General features: G+C 41.1%; 1 protein-coding gene across 1 annotated transcript in view; it reads right to left on the bottom strand.

The window, feature by feature from the left end:
• gcgrb (glucagon receptor b) overlaps positions 1-6782 on the bottom strand; it is a 60354-nt gene extending 53572 nt beyond the window's left edge. Inside the window, exon 1 of the mRNA XM_072463707.1 lies at positions 6571-6782. The gene's annotated coding sequence lies outside the window, so the exon portion shown is untranslated. The remainder of the gene's footprint in view (positions 1-6570) is intronic.
• Between the last annotated feature and the right edge of the window lie 11522 nt (positions 6783-18304).

Genomic DNA, 18304 nt, shown 5'->3' with positions numbered 1-18304 from the left:
TTTCTACCATACAAACTATCAATTAATATTCACCAGGCCAAGATTAGATCTCAATTAAAATTCTATTAATTGCTCAGCCCTACGTAGAAGCATGTGCACCCATACACGGCACTAAAATATTTGTGGACATATTTAAACAATGTATTTATTTATTTGTTTATTGACCTTTATTCAACCATGAAAGTCCCATCGAGATTTAGGGCAGTCCTGGGCCAAGAGGGGAGGAGCCTGGAGTACATGTTTTAGTCATGTTCCTGACATATCAGTGTGAAGCACTAGAGTTCCTTAACTCATCAGTAGTTCATACTTGTTCCTACTTCAAAAACATGATTTATTCAACTTCATCTCATTCTCTGTGCTCCACAACATGAGCAGGTCAAGACTCCACACAAATGAATGGCTTCTGGCAGTGTAACCTTTGACCTCTCTGGGACTGTAGCAAAAGCTGAAAAATCTCAAAAATCCGTACAACAAACATCTTCAGGTCCATGTGTTTCTGTGAGGAATAGAAATATAGTGAAATGTCAGGGGCACGCTGCTGCTACATGCGTCACTGACATGTCCAGGAGAGAAGAATTAAATAACTTTATAATACTTCTTTCAGCTGGACAGGTCTGAACGTATCTCCAAAGACACAAAATATACTATATAACTATATACAAGGAATAAGCCACTCAACTGGCACACACACATCACATTATTTTACAATAGATGTCGATGAGTAACGGATCATTCATGCTGCATCACTTTGAAGGGACAATGGCTTTGTTCAATGCCTTTAACTCCCAGCACCTTATTAACTCCTTTGTACTTTATTTATCTTGTTTGTTGTGTAGTTAAATTGTTGTGGCATGTGTTAACTGCCACTCTTGTGTAGGGACGATGTAAAATGTAAGTGTTAAGATTATTGTGGAAAAAGCATTAAATTTTAACGATTATTCTCTGAGGAAACAGAGGAATCTTTTATTTTCTTTCCTTGTAGTGGTCTGGCATGTTGCTGTTCCTGTTTGTGACCGGCTTTACAAAATGTAACTTGCCACAATTCTTATTTTTTAGTTCTCATGATAATATTGTGACCGGAATGATTATAGATTAACCAAATAACCTTGATATCCCTAATCTTGTGCTGCTCTCCACAATAGTGCACGGGTTAAAAATCATACATAAGACAAACATTGTCATGTTGTGGAGGGATGCCTGTGGATCATCCAGACCTGAAGATAGCACGAGGGCCATCGTTGAGCTTTTCTTTTTATGTGTGTGATGCGTGAATGGGAGCAACAGACCACACTAAAATTTTCACTCTGGATCAATAAAGTATTTATCCATCTAATAGTTATCCCGTAGAGAGATTCCTCCATCTGAGCTGTGCATCTCTGCAGCTCCTCCAGAGTTCGGCCTGTGAGTTTTGGTGGAAGGCCATGTCTCGGTAACTTTGTAGTAGTTGTGCTACTTTTCATCTCTGTGAGATGTTCAAAGCTTTATAAACTAACCTCATCTGTATCAGTGACCTGTCTGGTGTTCCTGGGACTTCATGATGCCGTTTGATCCTCAAGGTTCAACAACAAACCAGAAGCAAACTTTTGTGGCCTTAATAGAACTGCTGCACTTATAGATTAGATTACACACCGATGGACTCTATTTAATCATTAGGTCAACATTCAATCTTTCACCAATACGAATACAAATAGAGAAATATTATTGTCCACAGATTCACCAAAACAATTAAAAACATACAGGATCCACATGTCACACTCGCTCCACCTCCAGGCAACAGTAGACAACAATAGGTTGCACAAATGGGCTGAATACTTGTGCGCGTAGCACTTTTTAAAAATATATGTAAATTATGTAAAATTTTCCTTCAACTTCACAATTGTGTGCAGCTTTGTGTTGCTCTTTGACAAAGGGAAATTGTGAATACTTTTGGAAGCCACTATAGATGGTAAATTCATCCATTTGGTCATTCCATTTGGTCATCAAAGCTGATAAAGCAAATAAAGCTCAAGTAAGGAATTTATTTAGGAAGGTTTAATATAGTCTTATTATGACAAATAAAAGAAAAAAGAAAAGCTATTTTCTGACAATGTATTTTTCACCAGAGTTACTTAGTGCTTTAATGATAGACAAATGTGATCAAAACGTCAGGTTTTGTGGTGAGTCTGTGTGACATGTGGAAAAAGCTCTGCTGAGGTAATACTTGATCTGACAGAGCCTGTTAAATCTGATATTCAACCTGCATAACATAAACTGTCAGATGCTGATGGCCCGCAACACCTCAACACAGTATTAATAATTGACATAAAGATCAATTAGAACGTGTTCAAAAGAAAAAGTGCATGAAAAATTGAAGATTCATGCTCTGAGCATGTGGACTATTAATCATGACGCCCCTAGTGAAGTCTGCTGTATCAACATAAGAAACATGAAACCATTTGTATTCTTATTCAAATCAGATGCAAACATGGGATTTGTGCATGACGGCAAACACAAATCGCATGACTCATCTAATTTACGGCCTGCAGCTGCACGGATGTTTCAAGTCAGTAAAACATCTAATAGTGTTTTCTTGGACATGTTAATGGCATATAAACATCTCGGACTCTGAGGACTTCAGGGACCGGCCTCCTGCTGGTGCCAGAGTCAGGACTAAACATGGACCGGCCTCCTGCTGGTGCCAGAGTCAGGACTAAACATGGACCGGCCTCCTGCTGGTGCCAGAGTCAGGACTAAACATGGACCGGCCTCCTGCTGGTGCCAGAGTCAGGACTAAACATGGACCGGCCTCCTGCTGGTGCCAGAGTCAGGACTAAACATGGACCGGCCTCCTGCTGGTGCCAGAGTCAGGACTAAACATGGGCCAGCCTCCTGCTGGTGCCAGAGTCAGGACTAAACATGGACCGGCCTCCTGCTGGTGCCAGAGTCAGGACTAAACATGGACCGACCTCCTGCTGGTGCCAGAGTCAGGACTAAACATGGACCGGCCTCCTGCTGGTGCCCAGAGTCAGGACTAAACATGGACCGGCCTCCTGCAGGTGTCAGAGTCAGGACTAAACATGGACCGGCCTCCTGCTGGTGCCAGAGTCAGGACTAAACGTGGACCGGCCTCCTGCTGGTGCCAGAGTCAGGACTAAACGTGGACCGGCCTCCTGCTGGTGCCAGAGTCAGGACTAAACGTGGACCGGCCTCCTGCTGGTGCCAGAGTCAGGACTAAACGTGGACCGGCCTCCTGCTGGTGCCAGAGTCAGGACTAAACATGGACCGGCCTCCTGCTGGTGCCAGAGTCAGGACTAAACATGGATTGGCCTCCTGCTGGTGCCAGAGTCAGGACTACGTGGACCGGCCTCCTGCTGGTGCCAGAGTCAGGACTAAACGTGGACCGGCCTCCTGCTGGTGCCAGAGTCAGGACTAAACGTGGACCGGCCTCCTGCTGGTGCCAGAGTCAGGACTAAACATGGACCGGCCTCCTGCTGGTGCCAGAGTCAGGACTACACATGGACTGGCCTCCTGCTGGTGCCAGAGTCAGGACTAAACATGGACCGGCCTCCTGCTGGTGCCAGAGTCAGGACTAAACATGGACCGGCCTCCTGCTGGTGCCAGAGTCAGGACTAAACATGGACCGGCCTCCTGCTGGTGCCAGAGTCAGGACTAAACATGGACCGGCCTCCTGCTGGTGCCAGAGTCAGGACTTAACATGGGCCAGCCTCTTGCTGGTGCCAGAGTCAGGACTAAACATGGACCGGCCTCCTGCTGGTGCCAGAGTCAGGACTAAACATGGAGCGACCTCCTGCTGGTGCCAGAGTCAGGACTAAACATGGACCGACCTCCTGCTGGTGCCAGAGTCAGGACTAAACATGGACCGGCCTCCTGCTGGTGCCCAGAGTCAGGACTAAACATGGACCGGCCTCCTGCAGGTGTCAGAGTCAGGACTAAACATGGACCGGCCTCCTGCTGGTGCCAGAGTCAGGACTAAACATGGACCGGCCTCCTGCTGGTGCCAGAGTCAGGACTAAACATGGACCGGCCTCCTGCTGGTGCCAGAGTCAGGACTAAACATGGACTGGCCTCCTGCTGGTGCCAGAGTCAGGACTAAACGTGGACCGGCCTCCTGCTGGTGCCAGAGTCAGGACTAAACGTGGACCGGCCTCCTGCTGGTGCCAGAGTCAGGACTAAACATGGACCGGCCTCCTGCTGGTGCCCAGAGTCAGGACTAAACATGGACCGGCCTCCTGCAGGTGTCAGAGTCAGGACTAAACATGGACCGGCCTCCTGCTGGTGCCAGAGTCAGGACTAAACGTGGACCGGCCTCCTGCTGGTGCCAGAGTCAGGACTAAACGTGGACCGGCCTCCTGCTGGTGCCAGAGTCAGGACTAAACGTGGACCGGCCTCCTGCTGGTGCCAGAGTCAGGACTAAACGTGGACCGGCCTCCTGCTGGTGCCAGAGTCAGGACTAAACGTGGACCGGCCTCCTGCTGGTGCCAGAGTCAGGACTAAACATGGACCGGCCTCCTGCTGGTGCCAGAGTCAGGACTAAACGTGGACCGGCCTCCTGCTGGTGCCAGAGTCAGGACTAAACGTGGACCGGCCTCCTGCTGGTGCCAGAGTCAGGACTAAACATGGACCGGCCTCCTGCTGGTGCCAGAGTCAGGACCAAATATGGACTGGCCTCCTGCTGGTGCCAGAGTCAGGACTAAACATGTACTCTTGTCTTTTGTCACGTGTTTGTGATTTTAATGCATTTATCCTGTTGTGTGAAGCACTTTGAATTGCCTTGTGTGAGAATTTGCTCTACAAATAAACTTGCCTTGTTACAATAGGAATGTGTCAAATAATCGAAATGTAATCAAATCTAGAGTAAGTTGTAAATTGTCAGTGATCGGCATGTTTGGTGAAATCCCTCATTCATCCAGGAGTCTTCCACTTTAGAAAAGAGTCAGTTGTAGTCATCTGCAAACTGTTTCTCATTCTCAATCAGCAGAGATCTGATTTTAGAGGAACAATATGACACACTGATTCGAATAGTTTTTCACATTTTTCACAAGATTGATGAAAAATTTAATCAGAAATAAATGAACCAATAAATTAATCAGTCAATCAATCAATTAAAACAAATAATTGATTGATTGATTAATTAAACAATGAACATAATTGTTATTTTTTTTTTATTTGTAACTATTTTAGACAGCCCAGCATTTATTGCACTCAATAAAAAGGGTCACTAAATTCAAAAAATCCTAAACAAAACAAATGAATGAAGAGTTGCAGTGTCAGGCTGAAAGTCAAAATCTCCTCCCGCTGCTATTAAGGGAAAGCAGAATATATATATTCACTCAAATGTGACCATTGAACAAAGAGGAAAGTGTAATGGACACAATACATTAGAGGATTTGTGTAGTAGTCTACCTCCTGAACAATGTCTGCAAATCAATAATGTGCGTTTGTAAAAGCTGCCTTTAGTGGCAGCCCTGTGCTGACCAGGAAAATCAGATCTGCAGCCATCATGCCATTTCAAAAGACTGGCTGGAAGTCTGGACCCTGAGGCGGGACACAACTTACATTTACTTCTTTTAGAGGGAAAGAGACCAAAGGTGGGCAAAAAGGACAAAGGAGCCATGCTTCTTGGGAAATTGGGTTGAATACCATCACCAAAACTTTGATGGGAGCTTCAGTCCCCAGTCTGGAAGGTTACGTTTGCATTATTGGATAAGCCGCTCCTTGCTCACCTCAGAGCGCAGACAATTATCAAATGGCACTGGCGATACACCAACAACAACTCAGACAAGAGGAAAAACAATCTGTGGAATGTGAAATCCAACAAGACGATGGCAGAATTAAAAGTGATGTGGTTCTGTCAGTGCTGTGTGGAGGCGTTTTGTGATTTGTGACTGTAGTATTTTGAATGTCAGCCTCAATGCAGCAGTAATTACATGAGATGCCTCTAGGGACAGCAGGCACTGGGGTCATATATTAGAGAAGCATTCATTTTGCACCAAAGCAATGTGAGATAAACTGCCCTTTGGCTTGTTTTGACTGGCAGAGCTCATAATAATATAATAGCAGAATATACAATTACCAGCAGCATATGTTGTAAAAATAATAAACACATTTTGAATATCTTCAAAAAAACATGCACAATATTATTTAAATTTCGATATATTTCCCACCTCTACTTATTTATTTATTTTTGTTTGTATTGTTAGAATACTAAATGATCATAGTTATCACAGTGTTATTGATATCAAAATAGTCTGTGTTCAATATGGCAACATAGTCCAAGATAAGGGTTTGTTTATATGACATGGGACTTTTTTCTGACCCTTTCAATTTGCATGTTCTCTGCGAAATAGGCTTATTATTACGAGTTACCAGACACGAGTTCTGTTATATCTGTGCAAAAAGTAAAATAGATGTAACTGTTATGTATGAGTTATCAGCAGGGCATCGGAAAGGGCGCGACACACGACAATAGAGATGGAAAAGTCACCAAACACAAACCAAGGGCAGTTTAACACGAGTCTTCAAAATGAGGCATCCCTGACCTAAAACATGCACGTGTAGAAGAAGTCTTACCTAACGTCCACGCGTCCTCTGGACACTGCCCGCGGCTCATCTCTGTGCCCGGGACATCACGCACTGCAGCTCCAGGTGGACCTTCTGCAAAACTCTGCCGGACGATGCTTTTTGACAGGAAAAAAGAGAGTCAACGACAAATGAAGCAACGTTTTTGGAGTTCTTCGCGTCTCGTGTGACTTTTAGCTGTGTTTGGAGCGCATCTTTTCCATTCAGCGCAGTGATGAGCTGTGGCTGAAAACAGAGACGCGCTCCTCTCGCCTCCACGGTCACGTTAGACATGACCCACACAGACGTTTCCGGGTTGGTATTACAAAATAAAACCGGGAGGCAACACATGCTTCCGTTATTTAGGGAGCGTTCACACCATGGATCTACTGAGTTCACACCTACAAGAACCATTCTTCACGCTTGCAAATTTACCACATCAATATTGAAACTAAACAGGAATAAACCCAACACCAAACCTGGACTAGACAGGACTAGAACAGGACCAAACCAAGTACATATCAGGACAAAAATGGGCTCAATTTAGGACTAAATAACAACGCAGTGTGAACGCACCCTTATTGTAAATACTCCTAACCCAAGAAATGAACAATTAGGCAAATCGAATTTATTTATGTTTGTGTAATTGAAATTAAATCCTTGCTTGAATCATTAGGCCACATTCACTCCCTATAAAGATTCACAATGTTGAATCAACTTCTAAAGGGGCAATAATGGGGTCAATATGTCTTATATGACATGATATGATCAATTTGGCCTGAAACTTTTTTTATCAACAAATCTTTTATCATATTTCCTCGTGGCGTGGATAAATCATTTGTTCTGCCACGTATCAATCATAAAACGCACCTACCGCTCACCTGCAGCCGCGTCAGGCTCGTCCCCACGTTTCCGCGTGCCTAAGCGCATGGATCTATCATAATATAGTTCCCTCAGTGTACGGGGCAAAATGAAGACGGAGGAAGACAGTTCGAGCTGACGCAGAAGTGGACAGAAATCTACGGGAGACGAGCGATGCGATACGCTCCGTTGTGCTAATAAACAAACGCACGTGTGTGTTGTATCAGTCCGCATGGGGGAGTGCGCATGCGCACTTCCACCTGCGTTCTCAAATCGCCGAAAAATCGTCCATACCGCCTTTAATTATTGTGTCTTTCCCTGTTCATACCCCAAGTGTTTCTAGGCCCCATCATCAAAAGTTGATTGTTCTTGTTTAATTTTATAAAAGCTAACTAAAGACGTTTGACCCCATTTATCAACACTAAATTATCAACGAAAATGTTATGTTGACGGTTGCATGCTTGGCTTTATTATAGCATATCATTTCCGGTTTGACTAAAGTGGGGGCAACTTGACAAAAACCACAGCGGAGTTCTAGTATAGTTTGTTGAGCTGATTGGAGTCATAATTTTCACAGTAATGAATCTTGAAGAAACATTCTAAACTTTATTTGTTGTTATTGTATATTGTTGTTATTCACTAGTGTACACTTAACAACATTTGTTTTAGCTTATGATTCTACTGCATAAGTCAGAATGTATGCACAAGGAAGCAATGAAGGGATGTGGCACTTTTAAAATTACATCTCCCACATAAATCTCTTAAAAACATGCCTCATTTAGTGATCGAATTATGTTTAAGGGGGGTCAATGAGTCAATTCTCATCACCAAATGCACAGACTATGACTTACAAAATCACATGAGCATCAGCTGGAGAGACGTTTATGTGGCAGGCATTTTGACAGACAGTGTTCTAAACCCTGCATCCCCTTTGGCCCTAGAAAACCCGTTAATCTCTTCTCACGAACCATAATCTGGAGTTAAACGTTGTAGCATCAGAACATGCATTTCCCCCTTTGCTTCCTGTGCGCCTCCTGCAAGTCAGTATCAAAACGCAATTCGATATCCGCGTGCCCTTTGACCTTGAGCTGTCAGAGGCTCATGGGTGCACAACAAAGCAGATCTCTGTAGGACATGTGGAAAAGACAAGCCCACATAATACACATGCCCTGAACAGTGCAACTACACAGTACCTGCATGCACAACAGCACCGTCAGCACAGGATTTACTCTGAGTGGATGTGGGTATCGCCACTGGGAACTCTTCACACTGAAAGTTCAGATAAAAACGTGTTCTGGAGGTGAAATTAATGTTTGGTTATGAGTCAATAAAGTGACTGTAGTAAATTACTATTAATATTTGAATTTTTATCAGACCAACAAACGGAAACACACAGGTCTGATAGAGAAATGATCTAAAGTAGCTGAAGTATCCAGAGTTAATAGTACCACTACCACAAGCCTTTATTACTCATAATGAATGAATGGGGAATATTATTTTTTTGTGTTTATCTATCTCAATTAGGGTGTTCAGTTTTATTTAATATTTATATACAGTAACAGTAATCCAGGCCACATTTCTCTCAGTGCTGGATTATGGTGGTGATATCATGTATATGCATTCATAGCGACCTGTGAGCTTTTAAATCACTCAGCATTAAGGTTACATGGATACAGAACTCGCCACTGGGTTTGCCTGAACATCAAATTAAGTATTCACCGCTTGAGATCTCAGGACATTTTTATTTTATAGCTACACAGAGTCAACAGAAGAGAAAAAAGGCATTAGGCAACTTTGCTCCCTGTGTGTGAAACAAAACACAGGGACTGTTTAACTTCAATTATCTTATGCTTTTTAATGATCTCAAAGCACCGAGGAACATCCACAGTGCTGGTGCCTTTTCTTTGTATGATTTTATCCAATATTTTAATGCGTAAGTGTGTTTTTATGTATTCGCATATTTGATTGATTGTTTCATTAAATGTTTTATTGGCATTTTATTTAAATATCCTGTAAGTTTGTTTGTTTAATCTGTATTTTGTTTTTAACAGGGTCCTACTAAGGCAAGGCAAGTTTATTTGTAGAGCACATTTCATACACGAGGCAATGCAAAGTGCTTCAAACAGCAGGAAAAATGCGTTAAAATCACAAAGAAATTACAGAAACAGAAATACAATAAAAATAACTTATTAAAAACAATTTAAGTCATACTGACAAAAAAATGTTTTTTTCTCATTAGGTTTTATTAAAAAAAGAAAGAAAAAGAATGCAATCCAGACCAATTTGAACGCCAAGAATAAACGAAAGGGACACCATGTCACTTTTCTGGCTACTTGCTTGTGTGGTCGAAATTTAAATCTGCAGCCGTCACACCCTTAGAAAAGAGAGTCCAGACCCTGAGGCGGGACACAATTTATGAATCTAATCGTTCTTTTGTTGTGAAGGCGACCACAAACATGCAAAAAGGATGAAGATGAAATGCTTTTGGAAATTGTGTAGTTCAATGGTAGATTTCATGTCCATTATTGGAGTGTGGAAAGTGGAGAGTAAGCCGCCTGCTTGTCTCCATGGAGATGTAGTATAGCATTAACCTTCTAGCTGTTTTTGTTTGTTTGTTTTTCTAAATATTTTTTGGCCCATAGGGATGAGAGTGGGTAATGTCACTGCTGCAAACTATTTCCAAAAGCAGATAGAATCTCCATGTTTCCAAAGGCTGTTGTGAGCGACACTTCTCATTAACTTTGGCCTTGCAACAGGTTGTTTCCTCCTCAGTAATAACTCAGCTCCAGCAAACGGAAGCTTCTGGCACAGACCTGTAAATATTAAACACGTGGAAAATGCAAGAAAGTGTTATATTATGAATTAAATTTTTTAAGATGGATGGTGCGTTAAGCCGGGAGTCGTGTAAAAGGAGCTGCCACAAGTAAAGGCACGAGAGACAACAAATGAGTCAAATGACTAGAGCTGGGTTTCGATTCAAATTTCAAGAATCGATTCGATTCCGATTTTTACGTTTCAAAATCGTTTTTTTTTCGATTTCTCAGATTCCATCCGATTCGCTCCGATTTCGATCTGATTTCCGATTCGATCCGAGGGTTAATGTTATTAAAAATGAAAAATGTATTTGAACCGTTTCCTTCACTTCATGACTGTGTAGAGAAGCAACATATTAAAACTAGTATTATATCAATATCAAACAGCAAATCTTACAAGTATTGATAGTTACTGATGGCTGGAAGACTGATGAAAAGGTTAAGGGTCAATCTACCTTCAAGAAAGATAATCCAGGAGTCCTGAATTATCTTTCTTGAAGGTGGATTGAAGTTCACTGAGGGAAATGTAGAAAAGAATTTTGATTAAAAAAAAATGAAAATAATTTAAATAAAATAAGAATGAAATCGATCTTTGGACGTACGAATCGATAATCGGTCATTAATACGTCATAAGGCTCTGGTACAGCTGGCAGCCCGGTGTAAACGCTCTCTCTTCTTTCTCACACTTATTGTGCTTTATCTCCTATATTTTGTAAATATTGTTAGTATATTTTTTCTATTTTACTGTACGATAGGGACACGCGCTGGAATAGTTTTTTAATTCAACTGTTTTTGACTTTTTTCGGCTGGATTTGAGCGTTTTTCGTTGCGTTCGTTGTGTTGTTGTGACGTGAGCTAGCTCCGAGCGAGCCCACCAGCCCCCCCCCCGCGCGCCCTCCGGCCGCGCTAAAGTACGGCGTGTCGTCGGTACACGTTTATATACACGTTTATATGAAAGAGGAACTTCACGAACGATCGGGACACGCACTGGAATCGCTTTAAATTAACTTGTTTTGACTTTATTCGGCTGGATTGAGTGTTTTCGTCGTGTCGTTGCGATGTGTCTTGGCTCTGAGTCCCCCGGCTCCGGCCCCGCCCCCCGGCTCCGGCCCCGCCCCCCGGCCGGCGCCGTACCGCGTTTACACAAAGGAGGAACTAATGAAACTGCGGAGAACTGTCGTCTTACCCGGAGATCGTCACGTTATCCCGTCGCAATACTGACCTAACTTAATACTGATGTGCAATTCTGTCATATGTGCAATTCATGTGCAATTCATGTGAAATTCATGTGCAATTCATGTGCAATTACTGTGAAATTCATGTGCAATCTATGTGCAATTACTGTGAAATTCATGTGCAATCTATGTGCTGTCGTGACACATATTCATGTGCAATTACTGTCGTGATCACATGCAATGGTATTTATTTATTTATTTGTCTATGGGAGTTTTTATTTATTTATAGGAGATCTTCTACTGAAAGTGTTTTTCAGACTTCCTATAAGTGATCTGTTCTTCTGTATCTACCTCTGGATCTACCTGCGTTGCACCAATGAAATTTCCCCATGTGGGACAATAAAGGAATATCTTATCTTATCTTATATGCGAATCGATTAAAAATCGGAAAATCCATTATTTCAACCCAGCTCTACAAATGACTGTGGGAAATCTATACACACTTTAACAACATTTAATTGAGGCTATTCATGATTTATAGGCTTGAATAAATGTTGGTTTTAGGTACAGGCTATTTTAAAATAAAGGACTATTTCTCTGTTGCAGGTCTGTTTTCAAAATGGAAGGAGAGTGAAGGACAAATCAATGGTGTTTCTCCACAAGGGCTCTTCAGGTCATGACCATCGGACCTCCTACAGTTTGGGGGGTGATGGAGCAGCAGGATCAACAGATGATGAGTCATTATTCACGTATTATTTTTGAGAGCAATCCATTCAGAGATGCAGTCACCGTGGCAACAGTTTCACATAAAACTGAACCTTGAGATTACAGTTTGACGCACACACACGTAATGATCTGAACGCTGAAGGATGAATGTAATGATTAATGATTAATGAAGGAACTCGCAGGCTTTTGTAGTAAAAGGATAGCGTAAAGTAGTGGTAGTAATAGTAGTTAGGCTAGTAGCAGACATAAAAGGTGTAGAAGCTGATCATAGACGTTTCATGGTTACTAAAAATACTGCACCAAATGATGAGGGGGAAAGGCAAGACAAGTTGATTTGTAGAGCACATTTCGCACAATTCGAAGTGCAGCACAGAACAGGATAAAATTGATTGAATTCAGGCAGAAATCGCAAAACAGTTTAAAACATAAAAGCGTAGAGTGCAGATCAAAGCCTTTCAGTCATATGCACAGCAGAACAAAACTATTTTTTTTTGCCATGGAGAGACTTGTACACAAGCAGAGCAGAGCAAAAAAGGGAATAGACGTAAAGACCCTATGTTTCCGCCCCTTTTATTGATTGATCTTTTAGCAAATTGGATTTTCGAAAACAAAATAAACATGGCCTTTTAATATGTAATTCTTGAACATTAATAATAGACAGACCAATTTCTTCCTCCGCAGTTTGATCTCCAAATCACATGGATTAACTGACATAGGATTGGCCGTGAACCTCGAGTGAACCTCCCCAACCATAGCATTAGACTCAATCTCGATCTCAGTTCAAATTCAAAATTGCCCAGCCCTAAATTTAACCGTTAAAATTCTCAAAAGGATCACCTGAAAGACTTGGGTGCCACCTTTGGGCCACTCCAGTGAAAAACGTCCAGACACGCCCCTAGAACTATAATAAAGAAAGTAGCCTACGCACACTGTACTTTTGTTACAATGTACTGTGATTTAGCAATTGGCACATACCAATAATAACATTCTAATTGAAGTTTCTTTGATAAATTGACAATGTACAACAGTGCTGGACATCAGGTCACAGACTGTCCGACTGCGTAATGGGATTTGTAAATGAATAAAACTCCTGGATGTTGCTGCGGCTACTGTCACCCCTCATCATGACAGAGGCGGCTACGCCGCCTATAGTCCCTCCATCTTCAGAGCACTAGTTTGTTTGACAGAGGGACTGGGCAGGAGAGTGAAAAGGCAGGGTCATAAAGCACGAAAGGTGTTTTATTATGTCCTGTAATGACGCTGCAGCCCACACATTCACAGCAGACCCCGGGCCCTCGGTGCAGCAGCAGCAGCAGCAGCAGCAGCAGCAGCAGCAGCAGCAGCAGCAGCAGCAGCAGCAGCAGCAGCAGCAGCAGCCAAAGAAGTGGACAATAGGGACCGCCACTAGATGTAATTCTTTGTCACACATACATTGGATTTTACTATTTACGGAATACCGGTTGGACGAAACATGTGATACTTATTGGGCAGGCATAAAATGAGAAAATCTATTTTTTTCAAGAAAACAAGAAACAAGAAAATTCAAGAAATGCAGATGGTTTAAATCGTTAAAATATTGCCAAAATATTTTAGCACTTTCTCGCAGTGGAAAGATTTACCTGTTACTTCAGTATAACATGACGACGATACAATAAATATATAATAATATATAAATATAACTTGATTAGAACGCCGACATCTCAGCAATTATGTTGGTCTGACAAATAAAGAAACTTTTAAAATGTCAGTAAAATATTCATTGCGCAAGTTTCAATATTATGTCTATTCTTGAAACAAAGATAGGTCTTCTCGAAACAAAAGCAGGAAGAATTAAAGCCACGGTAGCGGCAATGATGGCTCTCACCACCGGGGAGACTGCCTTCCCACGCGACTGCGTTTTCATCGCAATTGCCCCAACACTGCATTCTCTTGGACTTTATTCTTTAGACTTTATTCTTTAAACCCCCTCCTCCCTGTACCCCCGTCACCTAGCAACAGAGACCCGCCGCTAATGCTGATGCTAACGCTAATCCTAAAACCACGGCACGAGAGGAAATGTTCCCTCAAAATAAAAGAGGAAGAGGAAGTGAAGGCATTCATTGCGCCTCTGCTGGCCAATTGTGAAAATACACAATATCGGCAATGCACTTTTTTCATGGCGTCTCGAGGAGAATATAATCCATGAGTTTCAAACAAATCAGACAATGTTGAGTTTTTCACACAATGGGTAGGGGGCGCTATGGAGTCAATTTGTTACATGGGTATTCATTATTCCCACTCAGACCATAAAAACGCATCAATAAATCAATTCTATTAGGCGTGACAGTGTGAAAAAACAGGAAATTAAGCCTTTTTTAATCCACTTTTTTTTTTTAATATTTATTAAATTTCAACGTCTATAGATGCAAAAAGTGTTGGATAAAAAACCTAGAACAAGTACGATTATGAAAGAAAAAAAAAGCGATGCTGCCAGGTGCGATTTACTCGTCAAAGGTCAGAAGTCAAAGGTAGCTCTATCACTGTCCCAAGTTTCAGGTGCATGGGCCAAAGATTAAGAGTTTCATGTTTTTTTCTTTTTTGAACTAGTCGGCACTGTTGCAACGGGCGTTCTCGCAAGCTCCATTTTATTGGAGTTCAGGCCGAGCCGATCGCGTCTATGTCCCATGTGTGACATTCATCAATGTTAGGGGGTCAAAAATGCCCGAGTTGTGGCAAAATGACCATGAATAATAATAATAAGAAGAAGAAGAAACCAGGCGAGAACAAAGACTCGTCGCATTCCATTCCATGGAATGACTCGAGGGTTTACATAGAACACACATGAATAGACACATTTACATGTTCTGATGGACTGTCCCATCAAACCTCAGGGACACATTCATACGAATCCCTCGCCATCTCATTGAGTCAAAGTGTTGCAATAATCTGCATTTATTAGATGCATTTTTCATTTACAGATTGTAACTTCAAATGTTGAACCAGACCGCTTGAGGAGAAATGTTTCTGAATAAAGATGGATAAGGTTTAATGAAACATGGCTTGAAATATTACTTGTCTTGTTAACATTTATTAGAGTTTTCCAATTGTGTTTTGATTGTGTTAAAGACAAAGCAGACGATCTAACTTTTAAATGAGATATTAATGCTCTTTTCCTTTTTAACTATATTTAAAGTTTTATGTTTTGACGTGTGATGTATTTCATGGGCATTTTATACACATTTTTAATTTAGTCTTTCTTTACAGTGGATAATAATGTGCATTTAGAATTTAAATTTAGAGTTAAAAGCAGTAGAAGTTAACGTATTTTCATTCATTTTGACCACTTAAGTAATATTATTTTGAACAATAGTTTTAGTTGAGCACATTTTCCTTGCACACATCTGGACAATCTCGTGCTGCAGTGGCTGACAGAACTGTTCATTCTGACCGTAAACATATTTTAGATTAGTATTCTAATCTCACTGATTGTTACAATAACCATCTTATGTGCAAGAGCCACTCCAGTCCTCTGCAGGAGGAGAGCATGTCACGCAGCATATGCAAAAGAATCTGCAGCTCCAGTTGTGTTGTGTCCATTATGTAGTTTCCCAACCTGCGGGCCAGGATCCAAATTTCCCCAGAGAGAGTTCCAGAGGATCTCCATGTTTTTTTTAGAAAAAAGATTCAAACTAGCATGTGTGAATTTTAATGAAGGGATGGCATGTTAAGTGCTTCTATACATTATTTTTATAATCATTACTGCTCTGTAACATAATTATTAACTAGAAAACAGACGGTCGCTTGGCAGGTAGGAGAGGGATGTTTGAGTCGCCAATGTGTCATCAGGGAAAATGGGGTCACTGAGAAAGGTTGGGAACCACTGATGCAGTTCATTGCTCACTCCTGGGTCTCAAACAGTAAATCATACACAAAGGCAAACACATTTCTCATCTGTTGAAGCGCCATGTGTCCATCTCTCTGACTTAAATAGCTTTCCAAATTTACAGTTTGATTTTTGTGCTATTTTTGTCCATTCACAGTCCATGACTTTGATTTCTACAATGGTCAGATATTGCAGATTTATGAAGCAGAGGGACCAACCACAGAGTCGACTGAGCCTTTCCATTGAGACACCTCTGAGACTCACTCCTGCAGAGACCACCACACGGATCACAATCATATTACCACGCTGCGAATAACAGCTGATAAGAGGCGGCACAACTATCAGGTAAATATAAAGCCCAAGTCTGACAGAAGAAGCAGGTCAGATAAATAAGCTCAGCTTTTATACTTTTTTTTATGAAAACATAAGCAAATATTGAAAAAGATGACGCTAAACATTGTTCAAACTGAAGTCTGTTCAATCCTATGTATGAAGAGGACTGCACACAGCACACAATTATAAAAACTGTGATACATTCAAGCAAGAGAAAATTGAGAAACTTAATCTTATAAAATAATGACTGTTCACACCAAATTTAGATTCTGCTACTTTACATTTCCTCCTACTTTACACAGGAAGTACCATCACATTAGTCCTGTTCTCAGGTCTCTGCACTGGCTCCTGTGGCTCAGAGAATAGACTTTAAAGCAGCTCTGCTTGTGTACAAGTCTCTCCATGGCCTAGCACCAAAGTACATCTCAGACATGTTAGTGCCATATGAACCATCTCGGACTCTGAGGACCTCAGGGACCGGCCTCCTGCTGGTGCCCAGAGTCAGGACAAAACATAGGGAATCTGCGTTTCAGTTTTATGCAGCTAAAATCTGGAACAGTCTTCCTGAAGATGTGAGACAGGCTTCTACTCTGACAATGTTCAAATCTAAGCTAAAAGTAGTTTTGTTTAGCTGTGCATATGACTGAAAGGATTTTTCTTTGTGCTCTTCTCTTTTATGACTTAAATTGTTTTTAATTAGTTAAGTTTATTGTATTTCTGTTTCTGTAATTTCTTTGTGATTTGAATGCATTTTTCCTGCTGTGTGAAGCACTTTGAATTGCCTTGTGTATGAAATGTGCTCTACAAATAAACTTACCTTGCCTTACATTTGCAGTTCCCGGGACAGACGTTTAGTTTTGATAACCCCAAAATCAAATGTAGCTTGTAAAGGTTAATTAGAAAAAATAATATTGCATTATCTGTTTATAGAGCAATTGTTACACCTCGTTTCTTAATACTAGACTATAGGATGATGGTATATGGTGGAAGTGTGCGTCTCTATGGAGCAAACTTTGAAAACACAATTGATTCTGAAACAGTAAAACAAACACCTTTTCATTATTATTTTAATCGAAATTAATGAATTAACTATAAACCACAGAAATAAACAACAGGCAGGACAATGAAACAAACTGAGATGCCAGGAGACACAGGAGATCGTTACAGTACTGCCCTCTGTTGGACAAAAGCGGTCCATAAACTAAAAAGTAAAAATCCTCATGTAACATTAAAAATAAAATCTAAGAATATACTGCCCAGTGTACCGTTCACAATTTTCATTATTACTCTTGGCTCCAGGTTGTGTTCCTCATTTTAAAAAGGTTCAGGATTTCAATAAAGTGCCTTGTTGAACTAAACAGCGTTGCACCCTGGCACGTCTACTAGACACAAACATGGAGATATGGAGAATGTAGCGTTGTGTGGACCATAACAAGAATACATTTCATATTTAGCATTTTGAGTTTGGTCCTCCTCAATTTTAAACAGTCAATTTCCAGTCCATGGGAATGATAACTCAATATTCACAGACAATGGCGAGTTTTCGTTGTTAGAGTAGAGTAAGGCATGTGGGGTTAGGTACATGAACTCCGATACTACACTGACCAATACAATATGACAAAGAAGGCTTAGGTCCATTGTAAATTGCATAACAATAATCATCACATATTCATTGTACTCAAATTCTCTTAAGTCAAACAGAATAACCCAAACAAGCAGATTTCTCATAATTAAGGCTACAACTTACTTTGACATTTTTGGGGGGAATTTGTGCACTATCCAAATTGAAATGTATTTTTATATGGTTATAGTCTTCAATCATATCATACTGCACCATTTAATCTAACTTGACATCAGGAGCAAAACATTGAAGTAGTTTAGTTTAGTTTTAATTTAGTAATTTGCAACTTTTCATTTTGTCCTTAGGACTTCATCGATTATTGCTGATTATGTTTAGCTGGGAATATATAGTACTG

The sequence above is a fragment of the Eucyclogobius newberryi genome, unplaced genomic scaffold, assembly GCF_026437365.1.
Source record: "Eucyclogobius newberryi isolate DKJ021-1_F unplaced genomic scaffold, fEucNew1.0.hap1 SCAF_4, whole genome shotgun sequence".
NCBI lineage: Eukaryota > Metazoa > Chordata > Actinopteri > Gobiiformes > Gobiidae > Eucyclogobius > Eucyclogobius newberryi.
This window is presented reverse-complemented; position numbering and strand designations above follow the sequence as displayed.